Source organism: Arachis ipaensis, chromosome B9 (assembly GCF_059453495.1).
Source record: "Arachis ipaensis isolate K30076 ecotype BB chromosome B9, ASM5945349v1, whole genome shotgun sequence".
Lineage (NCBI taxonomy): Eukaryota > Viridiplantae > Streptophyta > Magnoliopsida > Fabales > Fabaceae > Arachis > Arachis ipaensis.
The window spans coordinates 79,900,502-79,918,224 of NC_142444.1; positions in this window are offsets into that span (position 1 = coordinate 79,900,502).

Sequence of the window (17,723 nt, forward strand, 5' to 3'; positions counted from 1 at the left end):
GAGCAAAAGTTTGACCCCAAACTTTTGCCCCAACGTTGGTATCAGCAAAGAAGGGTGGCTGATGTGAAAAGTTGGAGTAAAAGTTAGCCTCAAACTTTTACTCAAACTTTTACTCAAGCTTTCATGATTCCAAATCCGGTTCAATTCGGTTCTTCTCCAAACTCCAAGAGCAATCAACCAAGGCCTCTATCAACCCAATTCCATCAAGAGCAAAGGCCCAATTGAAGGCTTGAAAACCATTTGAAAAAAGTGTATAAATAGCATAGGATTTAAGTATTTAGGGGAGCTTCCCTTTTTAGTTTTCATATAGAGCTTTCTTTTCTGGTTTGATTGGGAATTTACTTTTACATTCTAGCATTGTTGTTTTAATTCAAGAGAATTGGGGAGGAGAATTGATCTCTCTTCTTCCTTGTTCTTGCCCAGCACTCTTTAATTTTCTTGCTTCGGATCTTGGGTGGAGAATTGAAGAACTTCTGTTTCAATCTCACCTTGGGATCTTGTTTAATTCTCTGCTTAATTAAATTTCAGTTTCGGTCAATTCCTTCTTCATCTACTTTCTTTGCAATTTATATTTCCTTTGCAATTGTTCTTGTTGGATCTAGGAACGCATTGAGATCTAGACTTGGTTTTCTAGTCTCTTGGGTCCTGAGATCTGGATTTCCCATTTCCCATTCTCTGTTTACTGCTTTCAAGCTCATTTACAATTCTGTTTTAAGATCCGGTTCAATTCAAGTCATCCTTTACTTCCCTGCTTGTTACAATTTTAATTTTCCTTGTTTAATTTCTACAAATCCAATTCCCAATTCCCTTTACAATTCAAGCCATTTACATTTCTTGCACTTTAAGATTCTGCAATTTACATTTCTTGCGTTCTAAGTTTCTGCCATTTAATTTCTTGTTCTTTAAGATTCAGCACTTTAAATTTCAGTTCTCTTTAAATTTCATGCCAATTCCCCATTCCCTTTACTTTCCATGCGATTTAAATTCTGCAATTCACAAATCTCTCAACCAAATCTTGATTCGCTTGACTAAATCAACCACTACACTAAAATTGCTCAATCCTTCAATCCCTGTGGGATCGACCTCACTCCCGTGAGTTATTATTACTTGATGCGACCCGGTGCACTTGCCAGTTAGATCTGGGTGTTTTGGCGAAATTCGTTTTTCCACAAAAATATCCCATCAAGTTTTTGGCGCCGTTGCCGGGGATTGATTAGATTGACAATGATTAAGTGGGTGAGAAGTCTAGATCAAGCATTTTCTTTATTTTTGTTCTTTGTTCTAAGTTGAAACCAAGGTGTTTGAGTTATTGCCTCACTAAGAAATTCTTTCTCTATGACATGAATTTCAAATTTCATTGATGTTTATAAAATACAAATGGAGTTCAACTCATCTTTTGGTCAAACAAAATTTTACGGGATATCACCCACCATCATCAATCTCTAATGGTGGTTGGGAATATCACCAAGAAACTTCAAATTCTGGGCACCCCAATTCATGGAGCTATGCTTCAGAACCACAAGATGAGAAAGAAAATCATATGGGATATTTCCCTCCACCATAAAATGATGCAAGTCATGATTCTAATGGTGGCTGGAAAGGGAATTCTAGTGCTCCATATGATATTCATCCAAAGATATCATCACTTGACCATACTTCAACCGAAAGCCCCTTTCAAAACTCACCACCCACACAAACTTCCATGAACCACTCAAGGCTTTCAGAGCTTGAGTCCATGTTCAAAAAAAATGAGGAGGAGGCAATGAAAGCCTGGAAAAGGGAAGAAATCATCCGTCAGAGGGCGAATGAGCACCTGGAGAACATAAGGAAACACTTAGAACCATCAAACAGTAAAAATCAATCTGTGGGAGAGGAAGTGGAAAAACAAGAACAAAAGGTCCTTATGTCAAGTGAAAGTGCAATGAAGAAGGAGGAAAAACAAGAGGAAGAGGCTACTGAGTCAAGTGGATTTTTAATGAAGAATGAGGTGGTTAAAAATGAAACTACTCTTGAGATGACAAAGAAACATGAAGAATCACAACTCTCACAAATTTTCCTGGACCAAAACGCCTCAACACTTGAATCCATGATTGAAAGGTATGAAGAGGAGATGAAGAAAGCTTGGGAAGATCAACAAACCTCCTCCATAAAAGAGCTATTAAAACAAATGTTGAGTGTAAAAGAGGAAGTGGAGGAGCAAGAAAGTGAAGAAGTCATTCCAAACTCAAGTAAGGCAGAGAAGTACATAAAGGAGGAGTTCATGGAACCACCAATACAAGAGACTCTTGATGAAAAGAAGACTCCAACAATCACACAACCACCAAGACTTGGATTCAAAGAAGTGAAGGCAATTAACAAAATTACCAAGAAGAGGATTGTGACCAAACTACCAAGGACAACATTCAAGAGGAGGTCAACCACAAGCAATCCAACCCCTGGACCAATAGCAAGCAAGCTCAATCAAGCCATGTACAACAGAAAGCTTGCTGAGAGGAAACCAAGACAGGGGGCAATAGCTGAATCTTCTCCTCTCTTGAAGTCATTCCTCTTAACAAACTGGAAGAAGAGGAAGAAAGTGAACAACATGTCAACCGTAGGTATAATTTCTCTTCTCTGCTTTGTTTTCATTCTTTGTTTGGTTTAAATTCAATAAATTGGCATATGGTTACACTCTAAGTTTGGTGTTGCCTTGCAACAAATTGTTTTCAATCTTTTTGGATGATTGCATCAAATCAAAAATGAAAGTGACGCACCAAGATTCTAAGTTTGGTGTGCCACCTATTTTTCTATGCAAATCATTCAGCAACACCACTTGTCTACATAACCATAATGTCTTTGCAGTGTTAATTTTCTTTTGGTTTGATATTTTGTTATTCTGTTTACTTTAGTTAATTCTTTGTTTTTAATGCTTTCATTTTAGTTTGCTTATTTACTGTGTTTAATAATACATCACCAAGAGAGCTTTATTAATGACAGATTCTTGACTTGGTGATTGTATTTAACATATAAACAGTCTTTCTTTTTTTATTTAGTATTAATTCAAATAAATGGACATAGGATTGCATTCTAAGTTTGGTGTTGCTATGCAACACAATTTGCTTCAAATCTTTACTTGATACTTGCATTGATTCCAAGTGAAAGTGTCACACTAAGTTTGGTGTGCCACTTATCTTTTATGCAATGTATTGTGCTCACCTTCTTAAGTTTGCAATCACAATGTCTCTATCTCTTATGCCTTGATTGTTATCTTTTGCTTGCTTGAAACACATGTACTACTAACTTTTCATTGTGTAAGACATTCATGATCCATCTTAGCCCCATAGCCATAGTTCTAATTGTTGCTTGAGGAAGAGCAAGCATTCTGAGTTTGGCAAGGGAAGGAGGAAGAATAGAGGAAAAAGGACAACAATAATGAAGATGAACTACAAGGTTGTAGAGTTCCTTTTCTCCTCATTTGTTTCAAGCACTATAAACTGCATGATTGTCTTTACCTTCTCCGTATGCATGTGTGTATGAAAAGGCATAGTTTGATTTCTAAATTGCAACATGGTGCTGTGCCATTATGATTACCAACTTGAGTTTTGTGAATTCAAAAGCAGTAAAGCATCATGATCATAAACAAACAAGGAATTAAAGAAGAGTTTAGCATGTGCATACAAGTATTGGAAAGCTAGTATGATTAATTGTTGCTCAATTGCATTGGATTTTATTTAATTGAAGTTTTCATCTAGTACATTTTGTGAAATCTTTTGAAAATCATGAAAACCTTGAAGAGGCAAATACAATTAAAGCAAGAAAAGAAAAAGGGAAAGAATGAGAAAGCTGAAGGCTCTGAGTACCAATGGCAATTTATTTGTTAAGTACTTGTGGTGTTTATGTATCAAGCCAAATGCTTGAAAACAAAACACTTAGAAGTCAAGGTTAGGCTCAAAGTGCAAAAGCACTCCCTCAAAGCTCAAGGCTCTGAGCATCAATGATTAGAGAGTCAAGAAAAGAAAAGAAAAATGAGCTTAATGAAGTCCTCTAATCAAATGCTTGTGGTGCTTATGTATCAAGTGGTAATACTTGAAAACAAAGCATTTAGAAGTCGTAGCTTTGTTATCAACTCATGGGGCAAAGCACCCAAAAGGAGAAGCTAATAAGAAAATCAAAAGCTTGTTTCAAGGAAGAAATATAAGAAAAGGATTTCATAAATTGAGCTAGATGGAAGCATCAATCATTTACATTTCTTTTGTGATTGTAGCATGCTTAGAAAACTAGCTTACCATGAACATTGAGTTGCTATTCTTCTTGCCTTGGATTGTCAATCTTTATTGCATGATTCTTTTCTTGCTTGGGGACAAGCAAGGTTTAAGTCTGGTGTTGTGATGACATGTCACCATGTCATGTTTTTTCTATGCTTTTTCATTTGTTTTCAATAGAATTATGCACTTTCTTGAGCCATAAGCAAGCCAATTGGGTAGATTTTCATGTTTCCTTTGATTTAAGCAATCATGTATGAATTCATGCTATTTCATGAGGTTTTATGCTATAATTGTCACATATTATGAAAGAATGAATATCTCATGATTTTGAGCATAGCTTTGATGTGTTTGGTTGATTAATGATAGGTGAAGAAAGCTTGGAGAAAGGTTGAAGCAAGAAGGAATGGCTAGGAGGAAGAGAGGACAAAAAGTTTGAGCAAAAGTTAGCCTCAAACATTAGCTCAAACTTTTGGAATAAGTGAAAAGGAACCAGGGAGTAAAAAGCTGGACCAAAAGTTAGCCTCAAACTTTTGTGCAAACTTTTGGGCAAAAAGCTGGAGCAAAAGTTAGCCTCTAACTTTTTGGCTAACGTTGGCGCCATGAGTGTGCAAGGGGTATTACTTCCAACAAGAATAACTTGAGCTACAGAGCTCCAAATGAGTTGATTCAAAAAGCAATGGAAAGTAGGAATCAAGAGCTTTCCAGGCATATATGGCACCGCATGGTGGACACTAAAATTGAGGGAGAAAACTGCCCCGAAATGTGTATAAACGAATATGGTGGCAACTTGCAGTGAGGCCAACTGACCTCTGCACCTTCGACGGAGTATAACTCGAGCTGTGGAACTCCAAATGATGCGCTTCCAACGGCATTGGAAAGTAGACATTCAGAGATTTCCAACAATGTATAATAGTATGGGGTGAACAATGTGTTTGAGTCTCCAAAATCTGGCGTTTTCGCCCACGTTTGAGGCAAACGTCGCCTCAAACGCTGCACACCAAAGCCAGCGACCTTGTCCTCTTGAAAGGAGCATAACTTGAGTTGTAGATGTCCAATTGAGGTGATTCTAATTGGGTTAGAAAGCTGACATTCAGAGCTTTCCAACCATATATAATAGTCTATAGTTGGCATGAAATTTGCAACATTGACAAGAGGACAAAGTAGCACCCCAACATGCATGCAAGAAGGCCCAACGTTGGAGCAAAAGTTTGACCCCAAACTTTTGCCCCAACGTTGGTATCAGCAAAGAAGGGTGGCTGATGTGAAAAGTTGGAGTAAAAGTTAGCCTCAAACTTTTACTCAAACTTTTACTCAAGCTTTAATGATTCCAAACCCGGTTCAATTCGGTTCTTCTCCAAACTCCAAGAGCAATCAACCAAGGCCTCTATCAACCCAATTCCATCAAGAGCAAAGGCCCAATTGAAGGCTTGAAGACCATTTGAAGAAAGTGTATAAATAGCATAGGATTTAAGTTTTTAGGGGAGCTTCCCTTTTTAGTTTTCATATAGAGCTTTCTTTTCTGGTTTGATTGGGAATTTACTTTTACATTCTAGCATTGTTGTTTTAATTCAAGAGAATTGGGGAGGAGAATTGATCTCTCTTCTTCCTTGTTCTTGCCCAGCACTCTTTAATTTTCTTGCTTCGGATCTTGGGTGGAGAATTGAAGAACTTCTGTTTCAATCTCACCTTGGGATCTTGTTTAATTCTCTGCTTAATTAAATTTCAGTTTCGGTCAATTGCTTCTTCATCTACTTTCTTTGCAATTTACATTTCCTTTGCAATTGTTCTTGTTGGATCTAGGAAGGCATTGAGATCTAGACTTGGTTTTCTAGTCTCTTGGGTCCTGAGATCTGGATTTCTCATTTCCCATTCTCTGTTTATTGCTTTCAAGCTCATTTACAATTCTGTTTTAAGATCCGGTTCAATTCAAGTCATCCTTTACTTCTCTGCTTGTTACAATTTTACTTTTCCTTGTTTAATTTCTACAAATCCAATTCCCAATTCCCTTTACAATTCAAGCCATTTACATTTCTTTCACTTTAAGATTCTGCAATTTACATTTCTTGCGTTCTAAGTTTCTGCCATTTAATTTCTTGTTCTTTAAGATTCAGCACTTTAAATTTCAGTTCTCTTTAAATTTCATGCCAATTCCCCATTCCCTTTACTTTCCATGTGATTTAAATTCTACAATTCACAAATCTCTCAACCAAATCTTGATTCGCTTGACTAAATCAACCACTACACTAAAATTGCTCAATCCTTCAATCCCTGTGGGATTGACCTCACTCCCGTGAGTTATTATTACTTGATGCGACCCGGTGCACTTGCCGGTTAGATCTGGGTGTTTTGGAGAAATTCGTTTTTCCACAAAAATATCCCATCAGTGGCAACGGCCTCTACCCATTTTGATACGTAGTCAACTGCCACCAGAATATAAGTGTTTGAGTATGATGGTGGGAAAGGTCCCATGAAGTCAATTCCCCATACGTCAAACAACTCAATCTCCAAGATTCCTTGTTGAGGCATGGCGTAACCATGAGGCAGATTACCAGCTCTTTGGCAACTGTCACAATTACGTACAAACTCTCGGGAATCTCTATAGAGTGTGGGCCAATAGAAGCCACATTGGAGGACCTTGGTGGCTGTTCGCTCACCTCCGAAATGGCCTCTATATTGTGATCCATGGCAATGCCATAGGATCCTCTGTGCTTCTTCTCTAGGCACACACCTACGGATTATTCCGTCTGCACATCTCTTGAAGAGATAGGGTTCATCCCACAAGTAGTACTTTGCATCAGTGATTAATTTTTTCTTTTGTTGCCTGTTGTACTCTTTGGGTATGAACCTTGCAGCTTTATAGTTTGCAATGTCTGCAAACCATGGTGTTTTCCGAATGGCAAATAATTGCTCATCCGGAAAAGTCTCAGAGATCTCAAGAGAGGGTTGGGATGTCCCTTCTACTGGCTCTATCTGGGACAGATGATCAGCCACTTGGTTCTCTGTCCCTTTTCTGTCTCTTATTTCTATATCAAACTCTTGCAGAAGCAACACCCATCTGATGAGCCTGGGTTTTGAATCCTGCTTTGTGAGTAGATATTTAAGAGCAGCATGGTGAGTATACACAATCACTTTTGATCCTACTAAGTATGATCTGAACTTGTCAATGGCATAAACCACTGCAAGCAATTCTTTTTCTGTGGTTGTGTAATTTTTCTGGGCGTCATTTAAAACGCGGCTAGCATAATAAATGACATGCAGAAGCTTGTCATGCCTCTGTCCCAATACTGCACCAATGGCGTGATCACTAGCATCACACATTAGCTCAAATGGTAATGTCCAGTCTGGTGCAGAAATAACTGGTGCTGTGACCAGCTTGGCTTTCAGCGTTTGAAACGCCTGCAGACACTCTGTGTCAAACACAAATGGCGTGTCAGCAGCTAGCAGATTGCTCAGAGGTTTTGCGATTTTTGAAAAATCCTTTATAAACCTCCTATAGAATCCTACATGCCCCAGAAAGATTCTGATTGCGTTAACATTGGCAGGTGGTGGTAATTTTTCAATTACCTCTATTTTTGCTTGATCCACCTCTATTCCCTTGTTTGAAATTTTATGCCAAAGGACAATCCCTTCAACAACCATAAAGTGACATTTTTCCCAGTTTAAAACCAGGTTGGTCTCTTGGCATCTTTTCAGAACTAGTTTCAGGTGATCAAGACAGGAGCTGAATGAGTCTCCATATACTGAGAAGTCATCCATGAAGACTTCCAGAAATTTTTCCACCATATCAGAGAAAATAGAGAGCATGCATCTCTGGAAGGTTGCAGGCGCATTACACAGCCCAAACGGCATCCTTCTATAAGCAAACACTCCAGATGGACATGTGAATGCTGTTTTCTCTTGATCCTGGGGATCTACTGCAATCTGGTTATAGCCTGAGTAGCCATCCAAAAAGCAGTAATAATCATGACCTGCCAGTCTTTCTAGCATCTGGTCTATGAATGGTAAAGGAAAATGATCCTTTCTAGTGGCTGTATTGAGCCTTCTGTAGTCAATACACATGCGCCACCCTGTAACTGTTCTTGTAGGAACCAGTTCATTCTTTTCATTATGAACCAATGTCATGCCTCCCTTTTTGGGGACAACTTGAACAGGGCTCACCTAGGGGCTATCAGAAATAGGATAAATAATCCCAGCCTCCAGTAATTTGGTGACCTCTTACTGCACCACTTCCTTCATGGCTGGATTTAGCCGCCTCTGTGGTTGAACCACTGGTTTAGCATTATCCTCCAATAAGATTTTGTGCATACATCTAGCTGGGCTTATGCCCTTAAGGTCACCTATGGACCACCCAAGAACTGTCTTGTGTGTCCTTAGCACTTGAATCAGTGCTTCCTCTTCCTGTGGATTTAAAGCAGAGCTTATGATCATTGGAAAAGTGTCACCTTCTCCCAGAAATGCATATTTCAGGGATGGTGGTAATGGTTTGAGCTCGGGTTTAAGAGGTTTTTCCTCTTCCAGAGGAAATTTCAGAGGCTCTTTCATTTCCTCTGAATCCTCCAAATCAGGCTGAACATCTTTAAAGATGTCTTCCAACTCTGATTCGAGACTCTCAGACATGTTGATCTCTTCTACCAAAGAGTCAATAAGATCAACTTTCATGTAGTCTTTTGATGTGTCTGGATGCTACATGGCTTTGACAGCATTCAACTTAAACTCATCCTCATTGACTCTCAGGGTTATTTCCCCCTGTTGGACATCAATGAGAGTTCGTCCAGTTGCTAGGAAGGGTCTTCCTAGAATGAGAGTAGCACTCTTGTGCTCCTCCATTTCTAGTACTACAAAGTCAGTGGGAAAGGCGAATGACCCAACTCTGATAATCATGTCTTCAATCACGCCTGATGGTTATTTAATGGAGCCATCAGCAAGTTGGAGATATATCCGGGTTGGTTTAACTTCTTCAGTTAAACCAAGCTTTCTGATAGTGGATGCAGGTATTAGGTTGATGCTTGCCCCAAGATCACATAAAGCTGTCTTGGTACAATTACCTTCTAATGTGTATGGTATCAGAAAACTCCCAGGGTCTTTAAGCCTTTCAGGAAAGCTTTTCAGAATGACTGCACTGCATTCTTCAGTGAGGAGAACTCTTTCAGTTTCTCTCCAATCCTTCTTATGACTCAAGATCTCTTTCATGAACTTGGCATAAGAAGGTATTTGCTCAAGTGCCTCTGCAAATAGAATCTTTATTTTAAGAGTCCTGAGATAATCTGCAAAGCGAGCAAATTGCTTATCCTGCTCCTCTTGGCGGAGTTTTTGAGGATAAGATATCATGGCTTTATATTCTTTAACCTTAGTTGCTGTAGGTTTATTTCCTACAGAAGTGGTTGAAGAAGCCTTTTTAGATGGGTTGTCATCAGCACTTGTGTGTGTCTGACCCCTCACTGGCAATTGAGTGCCAGAGTTAGAAGCTAGAGGAGTTAAGCCCTAAAATGGTCCCTGAGATTGGCGTCGTGCACTAAAATCGTCCCTGAGATCCCAATTGCACCAATTACGTCCCTGAGATTGAGAAAAGTGCACCATATTAGTCCCTGACCCATTTTCCCTTAACGACGTGATGACATGGCTGGATGACGTGGATGGTAAGTGACACGTGTCACTCCATGATTTGGCCACGTGTAATGATATGATGATGTGGTGACCAGTGACACGTGGCATGCTGACGTGGATAGTTGTGCCACGTGTCACAATGTTATTTGGCCACGTGTCGCGACAGTATTCGTCCACGTGTCATCCATTATGTCATCGTTGTAAATGCATCAAATTAGTCCCTCACTTTGCATTAAGTGACTCATTTTAGTCCCTGAAATTGAATGTCGTGCACCAAATTAGTCCCTTCACCAATTTTTTCTCATTTTTTTTAAATTTGAAATTTTCAATATCTTAGATGCACTAATTTCAATTCTATTTTTTCATATATCATTTAAATACAAGTGCTTTCATAAAAATTTGTAAGATTTTAGTTTTAATTATATAATTTTTTTAATAATTGAACATTGGTAATTTTTGTAATATATAAGTATGTTATTATAAAAAAATAATTATATGATTGATTGGATACTTTTTGTTTTCATAAAAAAAACATGTGCTTTTAACAAGAAATCAATAATTAAAAAATATATATTTTTTATTCTTATGAAGTACACGTTTTTGTTATGTGTAAATGAGCTAGATTGAAGGTATTTCAAGCACTCTCATTATCATCTCCGACCTTTGCAGTATAAATAAAAGAGGTCGGAGATGGTAATGAGGGAAACTTGAAATGCCTTCACGTCAACTCCAAGACGTCGGTTAAAGGTATCTGCAAGAGAAAAAAATATTTTATAAAAGTACTGAAAGAGGTCGAAGATAGTAGTGAAAGTGCTTGAAATACCTTCACGTCAACTCCAAGTCGACGGTTAGGATATTCGCAAGAGAAAAAATATTTTATAAAAGTACTTTTATTTGAATAACATGTGAAAAAATAGAATTGAAATTAATGTATTCAAAAATATTAAGAATTTTGAATTTATAGAAAAAAAAATATTGGCAAAGGGACTAGTTTGGTGCATGACATTCAATTTCAGGGACTAAAATGAGTCACTTAATGCAAAGTGAGGGACTAATTTGGTGCATTTACAATGATGACATAATGGATGACACGTGGACGAATACTTTCGCGACATGTGGCACAAACGGACACGTGGCCAAATAACATTGTGACACGTGGCACAACTATCCACGTCAGCATGCCACGTGTCACTGGTCACCACATCATCATATCATTACACGTGGTCAAATCATGGAGTGACACGTGTCACTTACCATCCACGTCATCCAGCCATGTCATCACGTCGTTAAGGGAAAATGGTTCAGGGACTAATATGGTGCACTTTTCTCAATCTCAGGGACGTAATTGGTGCAATTGGGATCTCATGGACGATTTTAGTGCACGACGCCAATCTCAGGGACCATTTTGGGGCTTAACTCGAAGCTAGAGTGACGTTAGACGCTAGCTCCTCATCTGTTCCTGGCGCTTGAACGCCAGAACTGTGCTTCTTTTGGGCGTTCAACGCCAGATCCTTGCTTGTTTCTGGCGTTGAACGCCAGTCCTGAGCATGGTCTGGGCGTTCAGCGCCAGCCTTCCACCCAATTTCTAGCGTTTTAGCGCCAGAATTATTTTTCCCTGGGCTCTTACTGTCCTTCGGTGGATTTTGGGTGGTTTGCTCATTTCTTGGCTTCTTGCTTCCTTGAGGTGGGGTATTTAATGTCTTCCCACTTCTTAATTGAACTGCTTGGCATTCTTCTATTATTTGTTTTGACAGCTGCTGCTTTGTTTGCTTCAATTGTTCTTCTGATGCCAGGGCATCTTGGCCAATTTCACTGACATTTTCTTTACTGTTTTTAGGGTAGTTTCATGCATTTCTTTAGGAAATAAGCTAGTTTTGGGTAGATATTCACCTACACCTTGATTCAAGAATACATTGTGCATTTTACATTATTTCATGAGGATTTTGCATGAATTTAGTGACAAGTTGTATGCTGCATTACCCATGACTTGGACTAGAACTTTGATGCACTCTGTTGCTTGATTTTAGGACCAAAGGAAGCAAGGAAAGGGAGGTAACTTGAAAGGTTAATGAGAAAAGTGATTGCGAATAACACTCCCAAAGCCATCATTGCCCACGTTAAGAGTCACGTTAACTAAGTTAACGTGCACTCTAACGTGGAGAAGGGAAGTTGAGCCAATGTTAGTGACACTTAACATTATCACTAACGTTGACAAACACTCATGAGTGGCCACGTTAGAGCCCACGTTAACCTAGTTAACGTGGCCTCTAACGTTAAAGGGGGAAGAGAAGCCAACGTTAGTGACATTCAACATTGTCACTAACGTTGGCCTAAGGATGCAACACACCACGTTAACTCCCACGTTAACTTGGTTAATGTGGGAGCTAACGTGAGAAGGGAGAGTTGTCGACAACGTTAGTGACACTCAACATTGTCACTAACGTTGGAAGCAACCACACAACCCCCCAAGGAGCCACGTTAACTTCCACGTTAACTTAGTTACCGTGGAAGCTAACGATGAGGAATGAATGATGAGCCAACGTTAGTGACACTCAACATTGTCACTAACGTTGGGATGGCTAAGAATGGCCACGTTAGAAGCCACGTTAACCTAGTTAATGTGGGCTTTAATGTGAAGCAAATAGGGGCACACTAGAATGTTAGTGACAATGTTGAGTGTCACTAACGTTCTCGAAGTTTGGCAAGGCCACGTTAGAAGCCACGTTAACCTAGTTAACGTGGGCTCTAACGTGAGGCAAAGGGGTACATTGGAACGTTAGTGAAAATGTTAAGTGTCACTAACGTTCTCGAACTTATACTTTCACTAAATATTAACACCCATAACGCCCTGAGCTAAAGTCTCTGCCCACTTAGCACTTTCTCTCTGCAAGTAAAGCCAAGCCCAAATGAAGAAAAGAACTGCTTCAAACTCAAGATCCAAAGGCCCAAGACTTGAAGAGCAAACTAGAAGCTGAGAAGAGTAGTATATATAGGAGTAGCTTTGAATTGTTAAAGGGAGTTCTGAAAGTTAGAAAAAGAGAATTACTCTCTGTATTTTACTTTCTCTTTAATTTCTAGTTCTATGATGTATTCTCCATTTTTATTTTCATTTTCAAGAGCTATGAACAACTAAACCCCTTTCATTAGGTTAGGGAGCTCTGTTGAAATTTGATGGATCAATACTAATTTTCATTATTCTTCTTCTATCTTTTCTCTTGATTTTACTTGAAAGCTTTCGATCTTCATCCCATTGAGTAGTTATCTTGGAAGAGAAGCTATTCAAACTTGGATCTCTTTTGAACCTTGAAAGAGGAATGAAGAGATCAAGCTAGAAATGCTTTCTCATGCTGGACCAAATTGGGTTTGGATGGGTATTTGACTATAACCCTCTCAATACTTGATTTGGGAAATGCATGTGGTATAATCAGTGACCATACTTCATCTCTTCTCATGAGCAATTGACCAAGGAATTGGCTATTGATCAAGATTTGAGAGATTGAATTGCAAGAAATTGTAATTCAATCACTTAAGATTGCCAAGGAGATCAATGAGTGCATTGATTGAGGAAGAGATGAAAATGAACTTGATCCGAAGAATTGCAACATCTCCTAAGCCCAATGAACTCCCCATCTCTGATCTTACCCATTCTCTTTAATTTCTGCCATTTACTTTTATGAGCAAATCCCCCATTTCCATTTACAATTCTGCAATTTATTTTCAGTCATTTACTTCCAATCCTTTAATTCTAGCATTTACTTTTCTGTTATTTACATTCCCGCTATTTTATTTTCTGCAACTCTCAACCCAAATTCTGGATTCGCTCAACTAGAACATTCTTCTAATTAAAGTTGCTTGATCAATCAATCCCTATGGGATTCGACCTCACTCTATTGTGAGTTTTTACTTGACGACAAATTTGGTACACTTGCCGAAAGGAGATTTGTTGAGAGACAAGTTTTCCATTCATCATCTTCCCTATTTATATTAGCCATCCTTGTCTCTTGTAGTTTATCCTTGAATTCGGCTAACTGCTTTGTTAGAAAGTCCAATTGCTGATTGAATTCAGCAGCTTGTTTTACAGGACTGAGTTCAGCAGTTACTGTTTTAACCTCTTCTTTCATGGAAGGGTCACTGCTTAGGTACAGATGCTGATTTTTGGCAACTGTATCAATGAGCTCTTGAGCTTCTTCAATTTTCTTTCTCATGTGGATAGATCCACCAGCTGAGTAATCTAGAGACATCTGAGCTCTTTCTACAAGCCCATAGTAGAAGAAGTCTAACTGAACCCACTCTGAAAACATTTCAGAGGGGCATTTTCGTAGCATCTCTCTGTATCTCTCCGAGGCATCATAAAGAGATTCATTATCTCCTTGTTTAAAGCCTTGGATGTCTAGCCTTAGCTGTGTCATCCGTTTTGGACGAAAGTATTGATTCAGGAATTTTTCTGTCAGTTGTTTCCATGTCCTTATGCTGGCCTTAGGTTGGTTATTTAACCACCTCTTAGCTTGGTCTTTTATAGCAAATGGAAACAGTAATAATCTGTAGACATCCTGATCTACTTCCTTATCATGTACTGTGTCAGCAATCTGTAAAAATTGTGCTAGAAACTCTGTAGGTTCTTCCTGTCGAAGACCGGAATACTGGCAACTTTGCTGCACCATGATAATGAGCTGAGGATTCAACTCAAAGCTACTGACTCCAATGGAAGGTATGCAGATACTGCTCCCATATGAAGCAGTAGAGGGGTTAGCATATGACCCCAGAGTCCTCCTGGATTGTTCATTTCCGCTTAGGTCCATGATGGAGAAAGGGAGATGATGTAAAATAGAAGAAAAATATTTTTATTTATTTAATTATTTATTTATTTCGAAAACAAAAAAAATTAAAATAAATAAAAATGGGTGAAGATTTTCGAAAAAAATGAGGAGAGAGAGAGTGGTTAGGAAATTTTGAAAAGGATATGATGATTTTTGAAAAAGGTTTTAAATTTTGAAATAAAAATCTAAATTTTAAAGGTAAATTTCGAAAATTTGCTTTAAAATAGAGAGAGAAGATATTTTTGAATTTAAAGAGGAGAGAGAAAAACAATAAGATAGCACAAGATTTAAAATTTTTTTAGATCTAATGCTCCTTGTTTTCGAAAATTTTGGAGGGAAAACACCAAGGAACACCAAACTTAAAAATTTTAAGATCAAGACACAAGGAAAACTCAAGAACACTTTGAAGACTCATAAGAGCACAAGAACATGAAGAAAGAACACCAAACTTAAAATTTTTAGAAAACCAAACTAAAATTTTCGAAAAACAAAGAAAAATCAACAAGAAAACACCAAACTTAAAGTTTGGCACAAGATTTATTCAAAGAAAAATTATTTTTGAAAAAGATTTTAAAAATAGGATAGCCAATTACTAAGAACATAAGCACCACGCTCTAAACCAAAAAGAAAAATTTTTCCTAATCTAAGCAACAATAATAAACCGTCAGTTGTCCAAACTCAAACAATCCCCGGCAACGGCGCCAAAAACTTGGTGCACGAAATTGGAAATCACAGTTCTTCACAAATTCGTACAACTAACCAGCAAGTGCACTGGGTCGTCCAAGTAATACCTTACGTGATTAAGGGTCGATCCCACGGAGATTGTTGGTTTGAAGCAATCTATGGTTATCTTGTAACTCTTAGTCAGGAAAATAATAAAATAATTCACTTATCAAATTTGATTGCAAGGAATAAAAGGGCAGAACACAAATTATACTTGTATGCAATGATGGAGAATATGTTGGAGTTTTGGAGATGCTTTGTCTTTTGAAATTCTGCTTTCCTCTGTTTCTGATTCACGCACGCATGTCCTCCTATGGCAAGCTATGTGTTGGTGGATCACCGTTGTCAATGGCTACCACCCATCCTTCCAGTGAAAAGGGTCCAGGTGCGCTGTCACCGCACGGCTAATCATCTGTAGGTTTCCAATCGTACCGGAATAGGATTTACTATCCTTTTGCGTTTGTCACTACGCCCAGCACTCGCGAGTTTGAAGCTCGTCACAGTCATTCAATCCCTGAATCCTACTCGGAATACCACAGACAAGGTTTAGACTTTCCGGATTCTCTTAAACGCTGCCATTAATCTAGCTTATACCACGAAGATTTTGATTAAGAGATCTAAGAGATATTCATTCATTCTACAGTATAATGTAAGTGGTTACCAGGCACGCATTCGTGGAGGAATGATGATGATTGCCACGTTCATTACATTCATATTGAAGTGCGAATGGATATCTTAGATAGGAACACGCATGTTTGAATGGAAAACAGAAATACTTGCATTAGTTCATGGAGACACAGCAGAACTCCTCACCCCCAATAATGGAGTTTAGAGACTCATGCCGTCAAAAGGTACAAAGTTTAGATCTAAAATGTCATGAGATACAAAATAAATCTCTAAAAGTTGTTTAAATACTAAACTAGTAACATAGGTTTACAGAAAATGAGTAAACTATGATAGATGGTGCAGAAATCCACTTCTGGGGCCCACTTGGTGTGTGCTGGGGCTGAGACTTAAGCTTCTCACGTGCATGGGCTGTTTTGGGCGTTCAACGCCAGGTTGTAACCTGTTTCTGGCGTTGAACTCCAACTTGTAACTTGTTTCTGGCGCTGGACGCCAGACTGCAACATGGAACTGGCGTTGAACACCAGTTTACGTCATCTATCCTTGAGCAAAGTATGGACTATTATATATTGCTGGAAAGCCCTGGATGTCTACTTTCCGACGCAATTAGAAGCGCACCATTTGGACTCCTGTAGCTCCAGAAATTTCATTCCGAGTGTAGAGAGGTCAGAATCCAACAACATCAGCAGTCCTTTTTCAGCCGAATCAGATTTTTGCTCAGCTCCCTCAATTTTAGCCAGAAAATACCTGAAATTACAGAAAAACACACAAACTCATAGTAAAGTCCAGAAATATGAATTTTGCCTAGAAACTAATGAAAATAAACTAAAAACTAACTAAAACATAGTAAAAACTATATGAAATTAACCCCAAAAAGCGTATAACATATTCGCTCATCAGTAGTGTACCATAATATTCATCAAATAATGCATGAATTGTACTGATCAAATGAGATTTATGCTCTTTTATGGTCTTCTTTATGAAAGAAAGAAGGGTAACAGTTGGTTCAGGTTGGGAGTAGTACCACTCCCTTGCCTTTCCCTCAAGAGAAAATGGGAAAGCGGTTAACAGAATAGAAGTTTCATCTGCACCATGATGCCTAACAGTAGAACAGGCTGTTTGGAAATCCCTAAGGTGCTTGATAGGCTCTTGAGTAGGTAAGCTATGAAACTTGGGCATCAAGTTGATCAGTGTGGTTTTTAGTTCAAAATCTGCAGCTATAGTCGGGTGATGCACTTGATACGACTGCAGTGTGAAATCTGGGGCTCCAGCTTCCTGGAGGGTAATTCTTCTAGGTGCTGCTATGGTATCTGCACGTGAATCAACTGAATCAGTAGTAAAGGAGCTTGTTTCGCTCTCAGGAGGCGGTTCAGATTTACCCTCAGATGAGACTGGTGAACCAATAATAATCACTTCACCACCCTCGGTGGCTAACCGACGTCGAGTTCGTCTAATATGTGAAAGAGTTCTTTCAATTTCAGGATCAAATGGGACTAAACTCGGATCAGGCAATGAACGCATCATTCAATGAGAAAAACAAATAGCTCATGGTAATAGAAATAAAAATAAAATATGCAATTAAAAATAAAATATATACACTAATTAATAATTTAGCAAACTATTGCAACTCCCCGGCAACGGCGCCAAAAATTGATACGTGGCAGAAGTTAACCAATTTAGAGATTTCAATTAAGAGGACAACGTTGTACGA